Below are 6,553 nucleotides of genomic sequence, written 5' to 3' on the forward strand. Positions count from 1 at the left end.
TTAGCAAACGTGACACCGCTGTTTAAAAAAGGAGGTAGGCAGAAAGCGGGTAATTATAGGCCAGTGAGCTTAACTTCGGTAGTAGGGGAGATGCTGGAATCTATCATCAAGGAAGAAATAGCGAGGCATCTGGATGGAAATTGTCCCATTGGGCAGACGCAGCATGGGTTCATAAAGGGCAGGTCGTGCCTAACTAATTTAGTGGAATTTTTTGAGGACATTAACATTGCGGTAGATAACGGGGAGCCAATGGATATGGTTTATCTGGATTTCCAGAAAGCCTTTGACAAGGTGCCACACAAAAGGTTGCTGCATAAGATAAAGATGCATGGCATTAAGGGGAAAGTTGTAGCATGGATAGAGGATTGGTTAATTAATAGAAAGCAAAGAGTGGAGATTAATGGGTGTTTCTCTGGTTGGCAATCAGTAGCTAGTGATGTCCCTCAGGAATCAGTGTTGGGCCCACAATTTACATAGAGGTTTTGGAGTTGGGGACCAAGGGCAATGTGTCCGAGTTCGCAGACGACACTAAGATGAGTGGTAAAACAAAAAGTGCAGAGGATACTGGAATTCTGCAGAGGGATTTGGATAGGTTAATTGAATGGGCTAGGGTCTGGCAGATGGAATACAATGTTGACAAATGTGAGATTACCATTTTGGTAGGAATAACAGCAAAAGGGATTTTTATTTAAATGATAAAATGTTAAAACATGCTGCTGTGCAGAGGGACCTGGGTGTGCTAGTGCATGAGTTGCAAAAAGTTGGTTCACAGGTGCAACAGGTGATTAAGAAGGCGAATGGAATTTTGTCCTTCATTGGTAGAGGGATAGAGTTTAAGACTAGGGCGGTTATGCTGCAATTGTATAAGGTGTTAGTGAGGCCACACCTGGAGTATTGTGTTCAGTTTTGGTCTCCTTACTTGAGAAAGGACGTACTGGCACTGGAGGGTGTGCAGAGGAGATTCACTAGGTTAATCCCAGAGCTGAAGGGGTTGGATTACGAGGAGAGGTTGAGTAGACTGGGACTGTACTCGTTGGAATTTAGAAGGATGAGGGGGGATCTTATAGAAACATAAAATTATGAAGGGAATAGATAGGATAGATGCGGGCAGGTTGTTTTCACTGGCGGGTGAAAGCAGAACTAGGGGGCATAGCCTCAAAATAAGGGGAAGTAGTTTTAGGACTGAGTTTAGGAGGAACTTCTTCACCCAAAGGGTTGTGAATCTATGGAATTCCTTGCCCAGTGAAGCAGTAGAGGCTCCTTCATTAAATGTTTTTAAGATAAAGATAGATAGTTTTTTGAAGAATAAAGGGATTAAGGGTTATGGTGTTCAGGCCGGAAAGTGGAGCTGAGTCCACAAAAGATCAGCCATGATCTCATTGAATGGCGGAGCAGGCTCGAGGGGCCAGATGGCCTACTCCTGCTCCTAGTTCTTATGTTCTAATCCCATCCAGAGAGGACAGATCACAAAATAATAAATGGAGCACTAAAAGGAGATGGCAGCGGGTTTATAATTTAGCCTTCTTGAAAGTTTAATCTTTGCTTAATTAACTCCCTCAGGAATTGTAACTGTTAAGAAGCCATAACAATCTAAATTTTATATGGTAGACTGCATTACGACAGTGACTATACTTGAAAAGTACAACATTGGCTGGAAAGTGCTTTAGGATGACTGAGGTTGTGAAAGGTGATCTAGAATTCCGGGCCGGAGGGAATGGTCTGGATGGACAGAATGGCCTTTCACCCGTTCTCCAGATCACTTTCCTCCTCCTCCGAGGTGTTCGCTGGATTATTTTAGAATTCTTTATTCGAAATAGCCAGGATGAATCTGGGAAATAATTGCTAAAGGATGGTTGTGTGTGCCTAGAGCTCTCAGAGGCTGCTGATGGCTAGTTTGCCTTCTGGAAGAGTGGGCCTGATGTCCGCCTGCTGCTAACTGTGCCAATTGCATTGTGGTCAACCTTGTCAATACACAAACATCGAGATAATTGTGGCAGGCTATAGATTGCTCAACTCATTCACGACGGTTGTAAATGTTTGTAAATTTCCAGCTTTGAATTAATAATGGGGCTTAATTCATTTTGTTTTAGTCAAAGTGCGATGTCGGGAGTGCGACATTTGCAGTTTAGGCCAGTTTGTCAGTATTATTGTACTGCTCGTATCAGAAAGTCAGCCACTTTAAAAAGAATAAAAACACAGATTTTATTTTTATTTGAATTCGCTGTAAAGTGTCATTAAGTTGCCACACTTGGAAGAGACGCACCTTAATCAGAAAGTGATGGTCAAGCACCTCGGTCAAACGAGCAATTGGTTACAGCTAAACACCCGCACAACGGCCTAGTGGATTCACAACCACAAATTGAAACTCGTTCTAATGGCCACACAGCAAGATCCCCAAAACAGCAATTGCACAAATGATGAGGTCTTTGAAAAGTGCCCACAGATCTTCACTGAATCTCTGAATTGTCCAAAATCTCCGCAATTCCATCCGTGAGACATGAGTCAATTGGATGATCTCAAATCTCTGATGTGATCCTCAGGCAGGTCATTTTCTCATTTGGTAGCAAACAAGCTCCAGATGAAGTTAAACCGATGCTCAGAAGATAGTGCAGACGGGACAATATGTTGGCTATGGTTCAGTGGGTAGCACAATTGTGTATTTTTAATTACTCTGTCACGGGACATGGGGGTCAAGGGCTGTGCCAGCATTTTTCATTCTCATTCCTGTGTTTCCAAGCCAGAAAGCCCTGGGTTCAAATCCCACTCCAGAGACCTGGGAACATAACCCAGGCTGACTCTTCAGCACAGTACGGTGGGAGTGTCATACTGTTGTGGGCGCCGCCTCTCGGAAGAGACGTTGACCATTGACAGCTCGCTGTAAACGATCCATTGGCGCCATCCAAACAGAATGGGAAGTCCTCCTGATGTCTCGACTACTTGTTATCCGTAAATCATTATTACTGAAACAGACCATCTGGTCATTATCACATTGCTGTTTGTGGGATCTTTCTGTGCTCAACGGGCTGCTACAATTCTTACATTATAACACTGACTACACACTTCAAGGTACTTCATTGGTTACAAAGCACTTTGGATTATCCTAATGCTGTGAAAGGCACTATATCAATGCAAGTCTTTCTTTATCACTGGTATTCCAGTATGTGAAACTAGTGAGTTATTCTCAAGTGTCCCTGATTAAACTATCGTCATGCATGTAGTGCAATTATATAACATGGTAGTGCAAAATTTAGTTATTGCACTTGATAGCTGTTTGAATTAAAATTCATACAAAATTATTATATTTTCCTTTCTTTTTTTTCTCTTTTACTTCAGTCTTCCCTTCCCTCTCTTTATTTTTCTTTCTGAATCTGATTTCACTCAAAATGTGACCATTTCCTTCCCTGGCGTTTTTTTCTCAATTCATAAATCTCTTTGGTTAAGGAGCAAGACTGTTCGCCCCATCGTTCATAAGAACATAAGAAACGGGAGCTGGAGTAGGCTCCATGGCGCCTGAAGCATAGTCCCTTCATCAGCAGAACCCCGACTGGCCCTCTCCTCAAATCCACTTTTTTCCTGACTCACACATCCGTCATTCCCACACAGCTCCAAAACCTATTAATCGCAGCCTTGAATATGCTCAAAGACTGAGGGTCCACAGCTCTCTGGAGAGGGGAGGGACTTCCAAAGATTCGCAACCCTCTCTGATTGAAGGAATCTCTCCTCATCTCAGTCCTAAGTGGACTGAAACTATGGGTGGGATTTTCCAGCCCTGCCCACCTTCTGCTCCCTACTGAAGCATGACCCGCCACACTGAGGCTGGCGCAACCTGGCCAACACCACCTATTCCAGACTTTATGTGCAGTAAGAAGTCTTACAACACCAGGTTAAAGCCCAACAGGTTTGTTTCGATGTCACTAGCTTTTGGAGCGCTGCTCCTTCCTCAGGTGAATGAAGAGGCATGTTCCAGAAACATATATATCGACAGATTCAAAGATGCCAGACAATGCTTGGAATGCGAGCATTAGCAGGTGATTAAATCTTTACAGATCCAGAGATGGGGTAACCCCAGGTTAAAGAGGTGTGAATTGTGTCAAGCCAGGACAGTTGGTAGGATTTCGCAGGCCAGATGGTGGGGGATGAATGTAATGCGACATGAATCCCAGGTCCCGGTTGAGGCCGCACTCATGTGTGCGGAACTTGGCTATAAGCTTCTGCTCGGCGACTCTGCGTTGTCGCGCGTCCTGAAGGCTTACTGCATGTGGTTTACTGCAGTCCCAGATGTTCTGCTTAAAACCCCTTTGAGATGAAGAATGGGAGAAAAATATAAAAGTAACTACTTTGCAGACTAGCACCTTCGAAGGGCAGTCACTGGTGCAATGTAGGAAAGGCAGCAGCTATTATGAGCACGGCAGGATCCCACAAACAGGAACGTGATAATGACCAGATAATCTGTTTTAGTAATAACGGTTCAGGGATCAACATTTTTAAAAAAAATTACTTTTTCTGAGTTACCAAGCCAGGGCTCAGAGTGTGAACAGGGGCGAACCCCTAACCCAGCTCCTCGCCTGCTCCAAAAACCAATTCAAATTGAATCCAATTCATGGTCCCCGCAAGAGTGACACACCAGATCTGAGCCAAAAGGCAGAGCAGATACTACACTTGATCTTAGCCAAAGGGCCGAGAAGCGATTTCAGGGGTCAACGTTGACCAGGACATCAGGAAAACGTTTGCTCTCCTCTGAATTGTGCTATATGGGATCTTGTACATCCATTCGAGAGGCTGAATGTTCCACCTGAAACTTGGCCACGGTCCAAGGTGGCCCTCTCCTGCAAAGGTCTGGACCATTATCTCCTATTACACCAGTCACAACTCTGGGTCACCGTTGCATCTTTAACCATCAGTAAGTTCTGCTCGAGAAAAAAGGCTTGGAATAATTTGTGTAAGGACAGCGCTAACATAGCGGGAATTGTACCTGACTTCAGTGTCTCGTGGGTTGCTAATTGGCAGTGCGGCAAATCTAATAAAATATTTAACGTGTCTAATAAGCCTCTAAAGAAAAGGAACGCTTTATTCCTGGAGCAACTTTTAAATAAATGACCTCAAGATGCTGTGTGGTCCCTGTGCCATTTAAAATGTTGATGAATAAGGTTAATTGATAATAGTTTTAGGAACCTGAAACTGTGGAACTCCAGGCAAACACAAGGTAAATTAATAGGACAGAAAATTGCTTCAGGATAAAATCATCACAGAAGCTGAGAAAATATATAAGTTATGTAAAGTCAGTAGTTTAACTGTTTGTGGACCAACAATGCAGGAGTTGCCTTTCTAATATTTACCGTCATGTTCCTGTGGTGTTACCTGTGTGGTCGATAACACGCGTTACTCAATCCTTGGTTGATGGTGAGGTCCTCTGAATCTTGTTGAAGAAGACTTGAACTCATCCAGTAACAACAAAGATTTATTGAGTAACTATAAGTGCATAAGTTCTTTACCTTAACTTGGAAACTAAGGATAAGGTTAACAAGATTTAACAACAATAACTAAATGTAACTCCACTAACTGTCTAAACTATTATAATGTTACCCTGTTCACAGTACACCCACGGGAGAGAGAGACCCTGTGTGGCTGCTTTTTATACCCCTGTTGGTCCTACCCTCTAGTGATCATGTGGTGCTGCTATTTACCCATTAACCTTTGTGTATATGCACCTACAGAGATCACTACAGTTCCATGCACGAAGAGTCAAAGAGGATATTACACTGCACATTCTTGCAAAACAATCTTTGATTTACCTCGATCCAAAAACAGTTGGCATAGCGATCTCACTAACCTTCGGGCACACAATCCAGGCTTGTTGACACTTCAACACTATTGAGGGAGTGAGATCTGGGCACCACACTTTAGGAAGCATATATCGGCAATTGGAGGGAATGTAGCAGAGATTTACTACCTGGAATCCAAGGATTTAGCTGCGAAGGGGTGATTAAACAAATTAGCTATGAACTCTTCTGAAGAAGATGTAAATAAATAAATAAATAACCTTTATTGTCACAAGATGCAGCTGTACAAAACCTTGGTAAGGCCACATTTGGAGTACTGTGTACAGTTCTGGTCGCCTCATTTTAGGAAGGATGTGGAAGCTTTGGAAAAGGTGCAAAGGAGATTTACCAGGATGTTGCCTGGAATGGAGAGGAGGTCTTACGAGGAAAGGTTGAGGGTGCAAGGCCTTTTCTCATTAGAACGGAGAAGGATGAGGGGCGACTTGATAGAGGTTTATAAGATGATCAGGGGAATAGATAGAGTAGACAGTCCCGGGTGGAACAAACCATTACAAGGGGACATAAATTTAAGGTGAATGGTGGAAGATATAGGGGGGATGTTAGAGGTAGGTTCTTTACCCAGAGAGTAGTGGGGGCATGGAATGCACTGCCTGTGGAAGTAGTTGAGTCGGAAACATTAGGGACCTTCAAGCGGCTATTGGATAGGTACATGGGTTATGGTAGAATGATGGGGTGTAGATTAATTTGTTCTTAATCTAGGACAAAAGTTCGGT

General features: G+C 43.3%; 1 non-coding gene across 1 annotated transcript; it reads right to left on the reverse strand.

Annotated features, from left to right (window-relative positions):
- Positions 1-4,495: 4,495 nt before the first annotated feature.
- On the reverse strand, positions 4,496-4,689 carry LOC140403712 (U2 spliceosomal RNA). Its single transcript, XR_011938394.1, has one exon. It is a non-coding gene; the product is annotated as a U2 spliceosomal RNA (small nuclear RNA).
- Between the last annotated feature and the right edge of the window lie 1,864 nt (positions 4,690-6,553).

The sequence above is a fragment of the Scyliorhinus torazame genome, chromosome 28 (assembly GCF_047496885.1).
Source record: "Scyliorhinus torazame isolate Kashiwa2021f chromosome 28, sScyTor2.1, whole genome shotgun sequence".
NCBI lineage: Eukaryota > Metazoa > Chordata > Chondrichthyes > Carcharhiniformes > Scyliorhinidae > Scyliorhinus > Scyliorhinus torazame.